This window comes from Protopterus annectens, chromosome 8.part0, assembly GCF_019279795.1.
Source record: "Protopterus annectens isolate FY-2018-M chromosome 8.part0, PAN1.0, whole genome shotgun sequence".
In the NCBI taxonomy this organism is placed as follows: domain Eukaryota; kingdom Metazoa; phylum Chordata; order Ceratodontiformes; family Protopteridae; genus Protopterus; species Protopterus annectens.
In genome coordinates, this window is record NC_056741.1 from 1,304,876,235 (window position 1) to 1,304,892,010 (window position 15,776).

At 40.7% G+C, this 15,776-nt stretch overlaps 1 protein-coding gene across 1 annotated transcript in view; it reads right to left on the reverse strand.

Moving 5' to 3' along the window:
- Window positions 1-15,776, reverse strand: part of DDX25 (DEAD-box helicase 25) — a 2,576,846-nt gene that overhangs the window by 1,364,970 nt on the left and 1,196,100 nt on the right. The window lies entirely within an intron of this gene.

A 15,776-nucleotide genomic window follows, 5' to 3' on the forward strand; every position in this document is an offset into this window, starting at 1 on the left:
GTGTGTGTGTGTGTGTGTGTGTGTGTTATACTTGCTTGCCAGAGACTAAATAAATTATTATGTTATTCTAAGTTCATTGTTTTTAGTACTTGTGTTCCCCAGTGACATAAAACATGTGGTTTTAATGAAACTGAGCTTGTGACATCATCATCCTCCTGAAGAGCTTACTTCCTTCCCACAGACTCAAACCCTTTGGGTCTAACATTACTTAGATGCACAGTGCAAATAAATAATCTGCCACTAGAACACCATGTGTACAACTGTCCCTCATCCACCTGTGTGCAGTTTATCCAGAAATTCAAAGACTAGAGCTGAAAGAGAAAGCTAGGTTATCTTAGTTGTTGTAAATACACTGCTTAATAGACTGAACAATAAGCTAGAAGGGCAATTGATACCCATGAACTTTTAATGCTTAAGGTATTTATCTCATAAATACAAGGTACCCGGTTTGATTCTTACTATTCGGTTAGAAAATTTGTCTAGTCTTAAAATGGCCCACAAGGGCAGATAGCCTACTAGTAACCTGTACTCTGTGGTCAACTCTCCTAACTGTGAAACCCCAGTGAAAATAAAAAAATAATCAAATATGCTGTTAAAAGGTAATCAGATACATTGTCTATGAAGGGCTATAGCCTGCAAAATATGTAGCATCAGCCATTTTGTTTTAGATGCCTGAGGGCCTCAGATCTATTAATATTTACTATGCCCTTGCCTGGGTTATTATAGATTAACTCTTCTCCCTCTCCCTACCTCAGTGTGCTCTCTTTCATTTATTAGATAATTTAGCTAACAGTGAAATTATTATTCTTTTTCGATGCATTTTGCAGACCACAGTTTAAGAACAGTTCACTCTTATGGCCATAACATATCCTTATATCCTTTTTTACTATTGGTCTGGCACTGAAATTCCAGAGCACTTTCACAGTATTCTTCAGAAGGAACTTGTATGACTGAAAAGTCTCCTGGTTAGTTTTGCAAAATTTGTTCCATTGAAAATCCTGTGAATGAAATAAAATGGCTTTCAATAAATTAAAAAAAATCTTTTAAAGGTATAAGTGCTTGCTGACATTTTTTTAAGGGCACAATCCCTTGCCAATGCTAACACACAGGCAGCTTTGTTCCTTGAAGCCACACACTTACAATAAACTCAGACATCACAGCACCTTGGCGTAAGTGCAACTGTAGCAACCCCAAAGACAAATGAGTTATTCAGCTAGTTATACGTCACTGAACAGTTTGCCATTGCTAAGGTAACCAAAATGACAATGCAGGCCCAGGAGAATGTTAAACTTCAGCAGGCACCATTTGGTAAGTAGGTAGCTATGTCTGCAGTTTACAGGGTGTTAGAAAAATATGTATTAGTAATATGCATGCTTAGTGCATTTGAAGTTTAAAAGGGTTAATACATTTATTCTGTTCACACTGCATGAATCTGCACAGCTGTTAGAAACTTAACAAGAAGCATTCTATTTTCTGCTAATGTCAGCAAATAACAAGAAGTAATTCATTTCTACTAGTGTCATGAGACTTAACAAAGAGTTATTGATTTTTTGCTTATGCCATGAGAAAGTACACAGCTGTTAGAAGCTTTGATAAAGAACACAATGGATGCTTGAAAGTATAAACCGTAGTCAGCACTATTTGTACCTAAGCTAGAAATGTACCTTGAATCTAGGCAAAATGTAACACATATATTAAAACTGTACAATTGAAGAATTGAAAGTTTGTGGTGGGCTAAAATAAGCCCCAAGGCCAGGTTGTTTTTCTGAAATGTTTTGTAAATCAGCAGTTATTCTCAACTAGTCAGCAATTAGTCTAGTAACATTTTCTGTAGAACAATACAGAAAGCCGTCTAACTACATCAGCCATAGAAGTAACATTTCTGTGTGACATGGAAAGAACTGTATAAAAATGCCATACTAATTATTAATGTTCAGACAAACCATTATGCCAGCATGCTTTGTCTCCTTGCTGCAAATTAATAAAGGGTGCCTTGCTTGAACCTTACATGAATTGGTCTTTGAAGTTTTTTCCTTTGACAGATTGGTCCCTCGAGCCGGAGCCCTCTCTTCACCTCGGATCAGACGGGCCAGGTGGTGGAAACCGTACGGGGAAGAAACCAAATTGGTTCTTCTTATTTGAAAAGCCCTCCGACTGAATTGTCATTCAAAAGAGGCCAGCCATTTTCTGATCTGCGACTGAAGGACGGGTCTCCGCGAATCAGGTGATCAATCACATAGGCTCAGGTAAGGTGAATCTACTTTTTCCTATTTTCTGTTTTAGTTCAGGGACCAGATTTGTATTGTTTCTGTCAAGATTGTATTTTTGCTTACAAGTCAGGGACAGAAAAGATTACTGTCTTGTCATAGATCAGGAGAAACAGAATAAGTAGGCAGTCATTCTGAAGAGACTATAACAAAATTCATGGTACCACGTTAAAAATAAGAGAAGTTATGTAACGATAAGGGTAGAACAAAATGGGTAACAATTGCACAAAAAGACCCTAAAATCGGCCGTTAACAGACAAAATACATGCAGTCGCAGCACGCCAACAATATTAAATATTATTCAAAATGGGTTAATAAGTAGGAATTTGACGGAAAATTAGAAAAATTCTCGCTTATCAAACTTGTCAAACAGCTCAAAACCGATTCCAAAGGTCGGGTAAAAAAGCAACATAAATTAAGAATCCCTCAGACACACAGGTGGATTGAGGAAGTAAACCGCAGGGAACAAAAAAACAACAATTCAAAAACAATGTTTTTAGATAAGAAGGACAATAACTTAATAATAGCATCAGCACCTCCGCCTCCCTTACTAGAATATGAAGCAAGTGAACAGGTTAGTCCACCCCCACAATATCCTGTGGTCACTGAAGATAGAGGCATTATGAAAATAAAACCATATATTAGAGATCCCATTGAGACCAGGTCTTGAACAAAGGCAGGTAACTCAAATGAAGGCATTAAGTTATGGCAAATGGTTAAGAATTCATGATCTATAAGTGAAGGAGAAGAAATATGTCCACTTATAAAAGTATCCAACCCTCGGGCAGGTCAGGACAATCAGGACCCAACTATTGTAGTGCATAGACCTTGGACTCCGGAGGATATCCGGAAAGCCACTGAGGGAATTCCCCATCTAAAAGTTAATTTTAGAAAATTCTCAGAAGATTTACAAGGAATGAGGCTGAGTTATAACCTAAATGGAGAAGAGGTAGAAAAAGTAGTTAGACAAATTGTGGGGCCAGATTGGCACATGATTAGTGGGAACTGGAATCCCAATGATGCTGCACAAAGACCCCTCCCACAGCAGCGCAGAATTAATCAACAGAGTAAAAGGTCTTACAGACCGCATCTCTGAAAAATGGAAACCTAGGGCAGACTGGACTTGCATTAATTAATGCATCCAACAAGAAGGTGAAACTATTGACCGGTATTATGTCAGACTATTAGAATGTTTTAATAACCACTGTGGAATGCAGGTTCCTGAAAATCAAACACAAGATTCCCCATATGAACAGCAGTTAAAGAATGCATTTTTAAAGGGCAGTATTGCACCTATAAGCAGTTTTATTACAAAACACATGGTAGATCATCGTACAAGCAGGTTACAGTCATTACTTGAATATGCTAGGCATGCCGAAAGGCATTTTAATAGCAAAAAGAAAAAGAAAGCTCAAATATTTTCTGTAGAAGATGGAGCAGACGTTTATGTAGTACAGTCCGGGAAAAAGGGCAAGAAAAATGCACAGGGAAACAAACAATCTGATCAACGATCAGAGGACTTTGAAGGGCAAAAGAAAAGGGGTGAATGTTTTAAATGTGGTAAAAAGGGACACTTGGCAAAGGATTGCAGGAAAAATAAGAAGGCAACAACGGAAGGCAAGGAGGGTGAGGACTGACTATATGGTAGTCAGGAATCACTAGAAGGGGCTAGCGAAGAAGGTACAAATGAGAATGTGATAGAGGGAGTAGAGGAAGTGCAGGAAGTTAGTGACAATGAAGAAAATGAAATATTAGACCTAGCTTTATTGAGCTTGGAGCTCTATTTAGCAGACACGAAACCAGAAGTTACACTCTTGGTAGAAGGGAGGGAAGTCAAATTCTTGTGTGACTCAGGGGCATCACGAACCCTGATGTATCCCTCCAAACTACCAGAAAACACAGAGACACCTGATTACATACTGGTTAAAGCAGCTAATGATCAGCTGTATCAGGAGCCACTCTCCCGTGACATTGCAATAACTGATCCAGTTTCAGGATTGACACAGAAAAGCAAAATTGTTGTTTCTGCAAAATGCCCAGTAAACCTCTTGGGCAGAGACCTCATGCAACTATTTGGTATAGCAGTAGTCCCAACCATGCAGGGTATGGAAGCACAGCGACACATTGATACCTTTGCAGTGCAATCGGAGGGTGAAATGTTTTATTGGTGCAGCCAGGACTTGGTTACGACTGGTCCAGGGACTGTGACCGAATAATTAATGAATGTAGCCATCAGCAAGTTCCCCTCCCTTGACATTGATAAGCAGCACTTGTTGCACTGTACCCTGTATTATTGTAACACACCAAGACCTGATAAGGAATATGAGCAAGAATTGTTTAAAAAATCATGCAAACAGATTGATATTACGTAACCTGTACTGGGACACAGAAGGGAACAGTGTAGCCAGCTGTTCATTGCCCCAGGAGTTCTTTACACTTTATAAATCTAATCGATTACCACATGTTAGCTTAACCAAGAACAAAAATATAGAATGGGCAGACCTAGGAGAAAAAGTCACGCGATGGGAAAAACAGACAGAATTAGAACTGTCAGAACAGGGAATACAAATACAGAAGTTGAATTGGATAACTCAGACCCGCCCAGCCGTACACTTGCAGTCTAGCAAGGACAGCTGATTAGCACTCCTATTAAAGGAGGAAGAGAATGCCTTACAGAATATACCAGAAACTCTCTGGTCAACAGGAAAATCAGATGTAGGACTCATTCATACAGCGGGACCAGTAACTATCACGCCAAAGTCAGCATTTAGACCACAAAAAAGAGTATCCCTTAAGAAAAGATGCAGAGGCAGGGATAAAGCCTATTATAGCAGCCTTACTTAAAGGAGGGATACTAGTAGACTCTCCTGATTCACCATGTAACACACCCTTATTTCCAGTTAAAAAAGCAAATGGAGAATGGCGTATTGTCCAAGATTTGCAAGCTGTAAATGATGCAGTAATACCAAGGGCACCCACGGTGCCAGACCCACACACCCTGTTGAATGATTTAAAACCTCAACAGAAGTATTTTTCTGTGGAAGACATCAGCAATGCGTTCTTTTCAATACTGATACACCCTGATAGCCAGTATTGGTTTGCATTCACATTTCAGGGGAAAAGGTATACATACACGCAACTACCACAGGGGTATTTTGAAAGTCCAATGATATTCTCACAAGAAATGGCAAGCAACTTGGCGGGATTCACCCCACCAAGAGGTAATCAGATTTTACTTTATATTGATGACATCTTGCTGGCAGCCCCCACCCAGCAGGATTGTAGAGAAGATACCATGGCACTTCTACAATTCTTAGCCACTGAAGGACATAAGGTAAATAAAAGTAAACTGCAGCTTTGGAAAAAACAAGTTAAATACCTGGGATATGTAATATCCAAGGAAGGCAGAACGCTAGATGAGGACAGAAAGGTAGCAATTTTGCAAGCACCAAAACCCACTACCAAGAAGGAAATGATGTCCTTCCTGGGTACAACTAATTTTTGCCAGAGCTGGATTCCAAACTATGCTTTGGAATCTGCACCGCTAACTGACCTTATATATAAGAAGCCTATGGCAGCACAAGATTTATTACAATGGACAGAGAAGCAGAATCTGCTTTCTGCAAACTGAAGCAGTTAATAGCACCCTCATTAGTTCTGGGATTACAAAACTACCATAAACGTTTTTTCCAAACTGTAGATTGTAAACAGGGTTACATGACGTCAGTATTAACACAGCAGCATGGGGATAAGCAACGTCCCATTGCTTACTATTCATCATAACTAGACCCAGTGGCACAATCCTTACCCCACTGTGTACAAGCAGTAGTTGCAGCTGCAATGGCAGTACAGGCTTTGGCCTCAGTAGTCTTGTTCCACCCTCTCACTTTGAGAGTGCCTCATGCAGTCGCAATTATTTTACTACAAGAAAAGGTGGCATATCATTCCCCTGCTAGGCATCTTTCCTGTATGACTATATTGTTGAGCCAACCTCATATGACAATTGAGCGATGCACGACTTTGAACCCTTCTACTCTGCTCCCAACCCCTGCAGACGGCACACCGCACCGCTGCCTGCAGGTAATTGAGCAAAAGATACTACCTAGAAAAGATCTCACGGATGTCACCTTGGATGATGCCAAGGTGACATACTACGTGGATGGCTCGTGTAAAAGGGGTCCTGCAGGGCAGAACCTAGTAGGATATGCAGTAGTTTCTCATACTGAGATTATAGAAGCAAAACCTTTACCACACAACTTATCTGCACAGGCAGCAGAATTGATTGCCTTGACACGGGCATGTATCTTAGCAAAGGGTAAATGTGTAAACATTTTTACTGACAGCCAGTACGCTTTTTCTACTGTACATGTTTTTGCGCAAAAGTGGAAAAACTGAGGAATGATAACATCTACTGGCAAACCTATAAATCATGCACAGTTTATCTTAGATCTTTTAGAATCTATTCAGTTACCTCAGAAAATAGCCATTTGTAAATGCACAGCTCACACCAAGCAACAAGATAGGATTTCAAAAGGTAATGCGAGAGCTGATACAGCTGCAAAACAAGCAGCCACAGAAGTACTTCTTTTAAATGAGGAATTACAACCCTCTGAGATTTTAGACTTAGAAATGTTAAAAACAATGCAGACACTCACTACGCAAGCTGAAAAACAAAGATGGGTAAAACGAAGAGCAATTCTCGAAAAGGGGCTGTACATCTCTAAAGAAGGGAAACTGATACTACCATCTAATTTGTTTAGATATGCAGCTTTGTTGAGCCATTGGCAGTGCCATGTCTCAACTGGGGGGATGGTACAGCTGGTGAACCAGGTGTTCACAACGTACGGATTTACAAACTACTCTAAAAAAATTTGTTTGACATGTCAGATTTGCAATAAACATCATGCACAAGGGGCGTTAAAGCCCAAGCAAGGGAGTTTCCCTATACCACCATATCCGTTTCACACTATCTGTATGGATTTCATAGAATTGAACAAATGTGAAAATAAGAAGTATTGTCTTGTCATTGTAGATATGTTTTCCAAATGGGTGGAAGCCTTTCCAACCAAAAATCCAGATGCAGCCACGGTGGAAAAAGTACTTGTCAAAGAAATCATCCCTAGATTTGGCATTCGGGAAAGGATCTACAGTGACAATGGTACACACTTTGTAAACCAAACCATACAGCAGTTAAGTAAGCATTTTGGTATTTCTTTAAAAAAGCATTCTGCATACCATCCACAATCTGCAGGGCTAGTTGAAAGGCATAATGGTAAATTAAAAAACAAATTGAGAAAGTTAATAGCTGAGACCAGGAAAGAATTGGCTGTATTGTTTGCCCCTGGCACTGTTGAGCATGAGAACTGTTCCAACTGCAAAAGGATTGACTCCTTTTGAAAAACTATTTGGAAGGGCTTATTATACACCCCAGTGGAAACTTCTCATGTCCTCAGACCAGGAAGCTGATTTTACACTAGCTGAATATATGAGGAAGTTAATGAATTCTAAACATCTGTTGCAGTCAAATTCTGTTTCAGATACATCAGAAGTGGCAGTGACACCCAGAGACTGGGTGTGGATAAAAGTTATAAAGAAGAAGAATTGGTCGTCACCAAGATGGGAAGGTCCATACCAGGTGCTTCTTTCGACTCCCACTGCAGTCAAGATAGCAGAGCGAGCTTCGTGGATCCACCTGATGCACTGCAAACTAGTTAAGAAGTTTGAACTGGACAAAAATCTTACCTCTCCATCGGGGCCCTCAGCACAAAGTCTGGTTACAAAGGGGGGTCAGATCAATAGGACTGATCTGTCTCAACCCCAGTGAAGAAACCATCGGTGCTGAAGGTTCTATTAGGGCAGAGAGTAAGATCACATGTCAAAAGCAAAAATGATGGAATCCAGAAAAATCCAAATACACCTGCTCGGAAGAGTCGGAGAAAACAGGAATGCAGAACAACCGTTTCCTCAGAAGTATTGCATAATCATCCTGTTGACTGTACTAGTGACAATAATCTTTTTGTTGTGGCCATTCCTTTTCCCAGCCACACAAACTGAACTGAATAAGCGTGGAGAGTTGCACGTAGAGTAGCACCCAAACTTCAACACTTACCAGGCAATCAAATATGTGTATGCTGACACCTTCAATGTTTCGAATTGCTGGATTTGCACAGCTTTGCCAACAGCATACGGGGGGTTATTGTTAACTTCAGTCCCCCTAGGAGCCAACAAGACCTGGGAAAACTTAGTCTATGATACATCAGATGTCACATCACAAGATAAAGTAGCATTGCACTTGTCTGTTCGACAGAAGGGGACTGTGTGTTTTTACAAAAATGATACAGTTCAGGTGGGTTGGAGCAATTGCAATGTGACTGTTCCTTATAGATGCTACAATAAGACTAATAACACAGGGTCCTATTGCAACTATGATTCATTTGTTGAACTGATGCATAGGACAACTGATGAAGTAAAACATAATGCTGACCTTTATAGACAACTGTCTATGATAGACAAAAAATGTTTCATTCAGAGCCAGGACATAGTAAAGTTACTACCAAAGTAGAAGACTGTTATTTTGTATGTGGTAGGAAAGCATACAAGTGGTTACCTGAGAATTGGTCCGGCAGTTGTTATTTGAGGTACCTGGTTCCGGCCATACGACACACAGCAGTTTTACCTCAGGGGAAAATTTGAAATGTTCGATGAGAAATCAAGACGCCTGTCAATCCAGTGGGGCAAATCAATGCGGGTTGGAAAAACCATCATGCTGTGAGCATAGGGAAAAATGGACTGTCACATATGGACTTGGGTGATACCATCATCTTGTGGGCAGGTGTACTGCCAGCATATGGAGCAACAAAATCAATCTGGGAACTGAGAAAACTGTCTAAACTTCTTGAAATAATGAGCAATGCAACCTTTTCTGCCCTAGAATTGGTGACTGATGAACTGACTGCCATTAGAACTGTAGTGCTTCAAAACCGCATGGCTCTTGACTTCACCCTAGCGGTGAGAGGAGGTACTTGTGCTTTAATCCAGGAGGAGTGCTGTTCGTATATTCCTGACCACAAACACGAGATAGACAATCACCTTGAGGTAATTCAGCAGGTGTCGGCTATGACCAAGCCAGGACCAAATCTATTGACGGACTTTTTCCAGAGATTGTTTGGGGGATGGGGCAGTATCCTAATGAATATCCTGATTGCCATCTGTGTAGGAATGATCCTGTTGGTGGTATGTGTGTGCTGCTGCATCCCCTGCATGAAAATAAAGACTTTATAGACATGTCAGTTTCAGAAACCTTATACCAAGGTGCTGAACTTGAAGAATTGTTACAAAATTGAAAATGCTTTCATAAGTTTAAACTGAATGACTCTCTTAACTGCAAATCCTGAGTAGGAAGAGGTTAGGGGAAGAAAAAAAAACTGTTTATGCTTATTTTGAAAGTAGAATAAAAGTATTCAAAGGGGGGAAATGTTAGAAAAATATGTATTAGTAATATGCATGCTTAGTGCATTTGAGGTTTAAAAGGGTTAATACATTCATTCTGTTCACACTGCATGAATCTGCACAGCTATTAGAAACTTAACAAGAAGCATTCTATTTTCTGCTAATGTCAGCAAATAACAAGAAGTAATTCATTTCTACTAGTGTCATGAGACTTAACAAAGAGTTACTGATTTTCTGCTTATGCCATGAGAAAGTACACAGCTGCTAGAAGATTTGATAAAGAACACAATGGATGCTTGAAAGTATAAACCGTAGTCAGCATTACTTGTACCTAAGCTAGAAATGTACCTTGAATCTAGGCAAAATGTAACACATATATTAGAACTGCACAATTGAAGAATTGAAAATTTGTGGTGGGCTAAAATAAGCCCCAAGGCCAGGTTGTTTTTCTCAAATGTTTTGTAAATCAGCAGTTATTCTCAACTAGTCAGCAATTAGTCTAGTAACATTTTTTGTTGAACAATACAGAAAGCTGTGTCTAACTACGTTAGCAATAGAAGTAACATTTCTGTGTGACATGGAAAGAACTGTATAAAAATTCCATACTAATTATTAATGTTCAGACAAACCATTATGCCAGCATGCTTTGTCTCCTTGCTGCAAGTTAATAAAGGGTGCCTTGCTTGAACCTTATGTGAATTGGTCTTTGAAGTTTTTTTCCTTTGACACAAGGCCCATCATGGCTGCCTGGTGTAAAAGAAATTGTACAAGCCTGGAGAAAGTGCAAAAGTTATTGCTGTGTGTAAGTCTTCAGATGGAGACTTTACTGCAGAGTCAAGTACTTCCTATCAACAGCTATCAGAAGCATAATCATTTGCTTTTGCAGTTAATTTAAATCCACCAATCAGCTACATGCAAACCAAAAAAAAAAAACATTCCATACTCACAATAAGAAGACAATACGGAGCTTCAAGTCTGCAAATGTTACTTATTTCAAGTATAGATCCTGTCCCTTATCCTGTCAGTATGCAATCCACATATAAGAAAATGTAGTCTACTTGCAAAACACAACTGCATTGTCATGCTGCAAAATACAAAAATAAATAAATATTTTATTTACTTTACTTTATTTGTCCTTTGGTAACTGTGAAAGGCTGAGTGAGGCAATGGCCCATTTTCAGAGGAGGCAATAGATTCAAAAACATTTAAAACGGTATTTGTTGAGTAATTATATACAAGGGTAGAAAATTCCCTGCAGCCAATTAATTGTAAAGTGAGAGAAGCCCCACAACAGACTAAATAGTTTACAATGAGTTTGGGAGACAGGCTCCACAAATGCACAAAAACATTTTATAATAGCTGATAAATAATTATATACAAGGGGAAAAAGGCCCTACAACAGATAAAATGCTTTACAATAGATTGTAGATAGATGATTATACCTTATATAAAAGAGGATAAAAACCACCACACCAGATTGAAATACATTTACCTAATATTGATAGGAGAAATTATAGTAAATAATACAATATGTACTGCAAGTGATAAGGCACTTTGCAGAAGTGGCTAGCCTATGTCAAGTAGAGTAATTTATAGTTACTCAAAATAATGACTAAATTTCTAATATAAGGTGGTGAGAAATAATAGAGTAACAGTGAATGAATAAATGAATAACTATCCCATCAGTAAATCAGGACATCCCCAGCACCTGCCCTCCCCCTTATATCTAGGGAGCAAGTCATCACTGCCCTCTCAAAGGCAAAAAATACAGCCTCCATGGGACCCAATAACATCCCAGGCTGCATCCTACATGAACTCAGACAGAAACTTGCAGCACCATTAGGCACCCTATTCACCCAAAGCCTGAGTACCAGCTTCATCCCAGCCAAGTGGAGGACAGCCATTGTCATCTCTTTGCACAAAGGTGGACCATCCTCCGATCCAGGAAATTATAGACCCTTCAGCCTAACTAGCCTGATCTGCAAAGCCATGGAGTGGATTATCATGGACCTCCCTAACAAGGACATTGGCAACCTCCAAGCAGTCGATCCCACACAGTTTGGTTTCGTCAAGCAGGGGTCATGCCTGTTAAATTTGGTCAAATTCTTTGAAACAGTCACCAAAGACATGGACAAGGGGAAGATGGCACACACCACCTACCTTGACCTGGCCAAAGCCTTTGATACTATTCCCTACTCGGGTATAATAGATAAACTCTCTCAACTAGGCATCAATCCATATGTTACCAGATGGGTAGCAACCTGGCTCACTGAAAGAACTCACCTAGTCAAAATAGGGGAAACCACCACAAGCAGTCAACCCGTAACAAGCGGTTTACCCCAGGGATCAGTTTTGGGGCCTTTGTTGTTTGGGATATACTTTTCTGAGGTGCAGGCCAAAAGTAGTGGGCTGTGGCTGACCAAGTTTGCAGATGACTGCAAGCTGGGTGCTGTCATCAATTCCCCTAGTGATGTGGACATACTCCAAAAGGGTCTCACCCAAACAAATGACTGGTGCCAGAAACATGGCCTCAAACTGAATGCCAAAAAATGCATCATCATCCCCTTTGCGGAGGGTGATGTCCCCACAAATGATCATATTAATAACAAGGTCCTAAGCATACAATCAGTCGTGAGGGACTTGGGCACCCAGGTTGATAGCAAACTGATGTTTGACCACCATACTGCCTCCGTTGTATGGAAAGCTTTCTACATGGTCCACCTCATTAGTAAGGGTATCTCATCCAAGGACAAGGTGGTCAAAACATCCCTGTATTCTTCCCTTATAAGTCCGACTTTTCCCAGTTAGGGGTCGCCACAGCAGATCACCTGTTTCCATTTCTTCCTGTCTTCTGCATCTTGCTCTGTCACACCAACCACCTGCATGACCTCTCTAACCACATCCATAAACCTTATCTTAGGCCTTCCTCTTTTCCTCTTACCTGGCAGCTTCATCCTTAGCATCCTTTTCCCAATATACCCAGCATCTCTCCTCAGCACATGTCCAAACCAATGCAATCTCGTTTCTCTAGCTTTGTCTCCAAACTGTCTAACCTGGGCTGACCCTCTAATATACTTATTCCTAATCCTGTTTACCCTCGTCACACCCAGTGCAAATCTTAACATTTTTAACTCTGCCACATCCAGCTCTGACTCCTGCCTTTTTATCAATGCCACTGTCTCCAACCCATATAACATAGCTGGTCTCACTACCCTTTTGTAGACCTTCCCTTTCACTCTTACTGGTACTTGTATGTCACAAATCACTCCTGGCACTCTTCTCCACCCACTCCACCCTGCCTGTACTCTCTTCTTCACCTCTCTTCCACACTCACCATTACTCTGAACTGTTGATCCCATGTATTTAAACTCATCCACCTTTGCCAACTCTACTCCCTGCATCCTCACCATTCCTCTACCCTCCCTTTCATTCACACACATATATTCCATCTTAGTCCGGCTGACTTTCATTCCTCTCCTCTCTAGAGCATATCTCCACCTCTCCAGGGTCTCCTCAACCTGTTCCCTACACTCACTACATATCACAATGTCATCTGCAAACATCATAGTCCACGGGGACTCCTGTCTGATATTGTCTGTCAGCATGAAATTACTAAATATCTATTTACAATAAACACCAGAGTTTCAATCAGATGAAATATTAAAAATAACTCAGATGGAAAGGTTCACACAGATAGAGAAAAAAACAATACTTAACTAGTCTCCCTATATTTTCCTGACTGATCTAAAGAATTACTATTCCCTGGTTATTTACTAAAGCAAAGCAAGATGAAGTGGGTGATCACAGGATCATAGGAGGTTACTAGGCAATTGGCCTTGAGGCCCTTATAAGCCTAGCCAAGAGTTTAGCCCATGTTTAGACAAATCAGCATCCAATGGCCCTGTCCACCAGTGACATGGGTGTAATCCCAGGGATATATTTTCTGTTTCCCATCCACTTATCCAGATTGCACTTAAAAAGGAATAAGAGGTACTCTGCTTGATGTGGAGAGGAAGTCAATTCCATAGATGGGGGAGTGTCTAGGACATAAATCTGTCCCGCCAACAAGTCTTGTTGATGTCACAGACCAGGATGAGGCCAAGCATGTGGGTTACTTGAGTGGAGCTTGACTTGTAGATATGCAGCAGTCCCATCAAGGTGGAGTCTGTGATCGCCTTGTATGCCAGACAGAAGTCACGTCTGAGGAGTCTGCATGAAACTGAGTAGATGGATAGGGCTTTTAGCCTATCTGTGTATGGTATATGTTGTTGACCCTGGATTCTCCTGGTGAGGAACCTCTGTGGACTCTCCAGCTGCTGCATGTGCTTTGCGAGGTACATGCTGAAAGGGGCATTATACTCAGTAATGGGCCTCATAAGGGAAGAATACAGGGATGTTATGACCACCATACATGGATGTTATGATAGGAAGGAGTGATCCTTCTTTGTCAGGTTTCAAAAACAGACTGTCCTGAGACTTCTGTCTCATCTAGTGTTAAAGCATCATTTCAGTGATGGCTTACAGAATGGCATCACACACATCTGGTCATCTGACTTCTGGTTCCCACACTACTCTCTTTACTAGAAACTGAACCAGAATTTAGCACATATGTGTCATAATACACACACATATAACTTGGCTAAGATGTGTTATATCTTCTGGAAGCTATAAAACCATTTCAAAAACTTCTACCCTTCAAGGGTAGCAATTAGTTCACCCCTAAGAACAATACAGGAGGATTTCTAGTCCTGGTTTTCACAGACATTTTGTCTCTGGCTGCAATCAGAACTGTAAGATACGATCTTTATGGCCTAAACCAGGTAATTAATTTCAGACTATTTTTAAAGTTAGCTGGACTGAGATTAACCTGCTCTCTTCCAGGATCCTCTGTTACAATATATTCATTTCAATGGTTACAATAAAGTCTGACATACAGGTGTATTTTTTTCTGTCCAGCAGGACCCACTGTTGGAACATTTTTAACACAAGCAACTTTACAAATACATTTTCAACACAAATATCTGTACAAATCAGTTTGATATACAAATGGCATATAATTCTTTACAAAACTCCAGCTAGCTATGCTGGCATATCTTACACATCCACTGCCCTACTTCTCCTGGCATAGCTGGCAATACCTCACATCATCACAACTCTCCCTCCTTCGAAGACTCAAGCTTGTTTTTAAAGTGACAATTGAGAAATGTGGTTTGAGAGACATGAGCCCATCTGGAAATACATTACCCCATACCCTGTCTTGAGATCCCATTTGCAATGGCATTGCTGACCCCACTATGGTGCTGCACTGTCATACCATATGCCTGCAACTCTAGGCACCATCTTAATAACTTGGCATTTTGTTGGCTGGCTCACTGTAGCTATGTTAAGGGATTGTGGTCTGTAACTAGAGTGAATTTCCTTCCATACACATAGGGTTGAAGTTTCTGCAGTGCCCATACTATGGCTAGACACTCTTTTCCTACTGCTGCATAACAATGTCCCCCTAGATAGGACTCTATGGCTGAGATATACAATTGCGTGCTCCTTTCCTTCTGAGGAAACCTGGCTGAGAACAGCACCCACTCCATGGTTTGAATCATCCACCTTCACAACAAACTATTTGTTGTAATCTGGATTGGATAACACATGGTGTTCTCCCAAATCCCCTTTAAGCTTTTGGAATGCCTGCTCACAGTCTGGGTTCTACACTACCTTATCTGACCTGTTTTTCCTCATCAGGTCTGTGAGTGGAGCAGCTACTGTACTATAACTGGGAAAAAACTTTCTGCAGTACCCCACTGTCCCCAAGTATGTCCTCGCCTGCTTTTTGGTAACAGGGGCAGGCCAGGCAGGTTCTGGCCTGATCTTACCACTCTCCACTCTATGTTCCAGGTAGAAGACCTCTGCCATACCCACCTGACACTTACTGGACTTAATGGTCAACCCTGCCCGTTGCAGTCTACCTAGGACCTCCCTGACATGCTGAAAGTGTTCATGTCAGGAATGGTTGTAGATGGTAATATCATCCAGGTAAACAAGGCCATAATTTCCTGCTCCTGC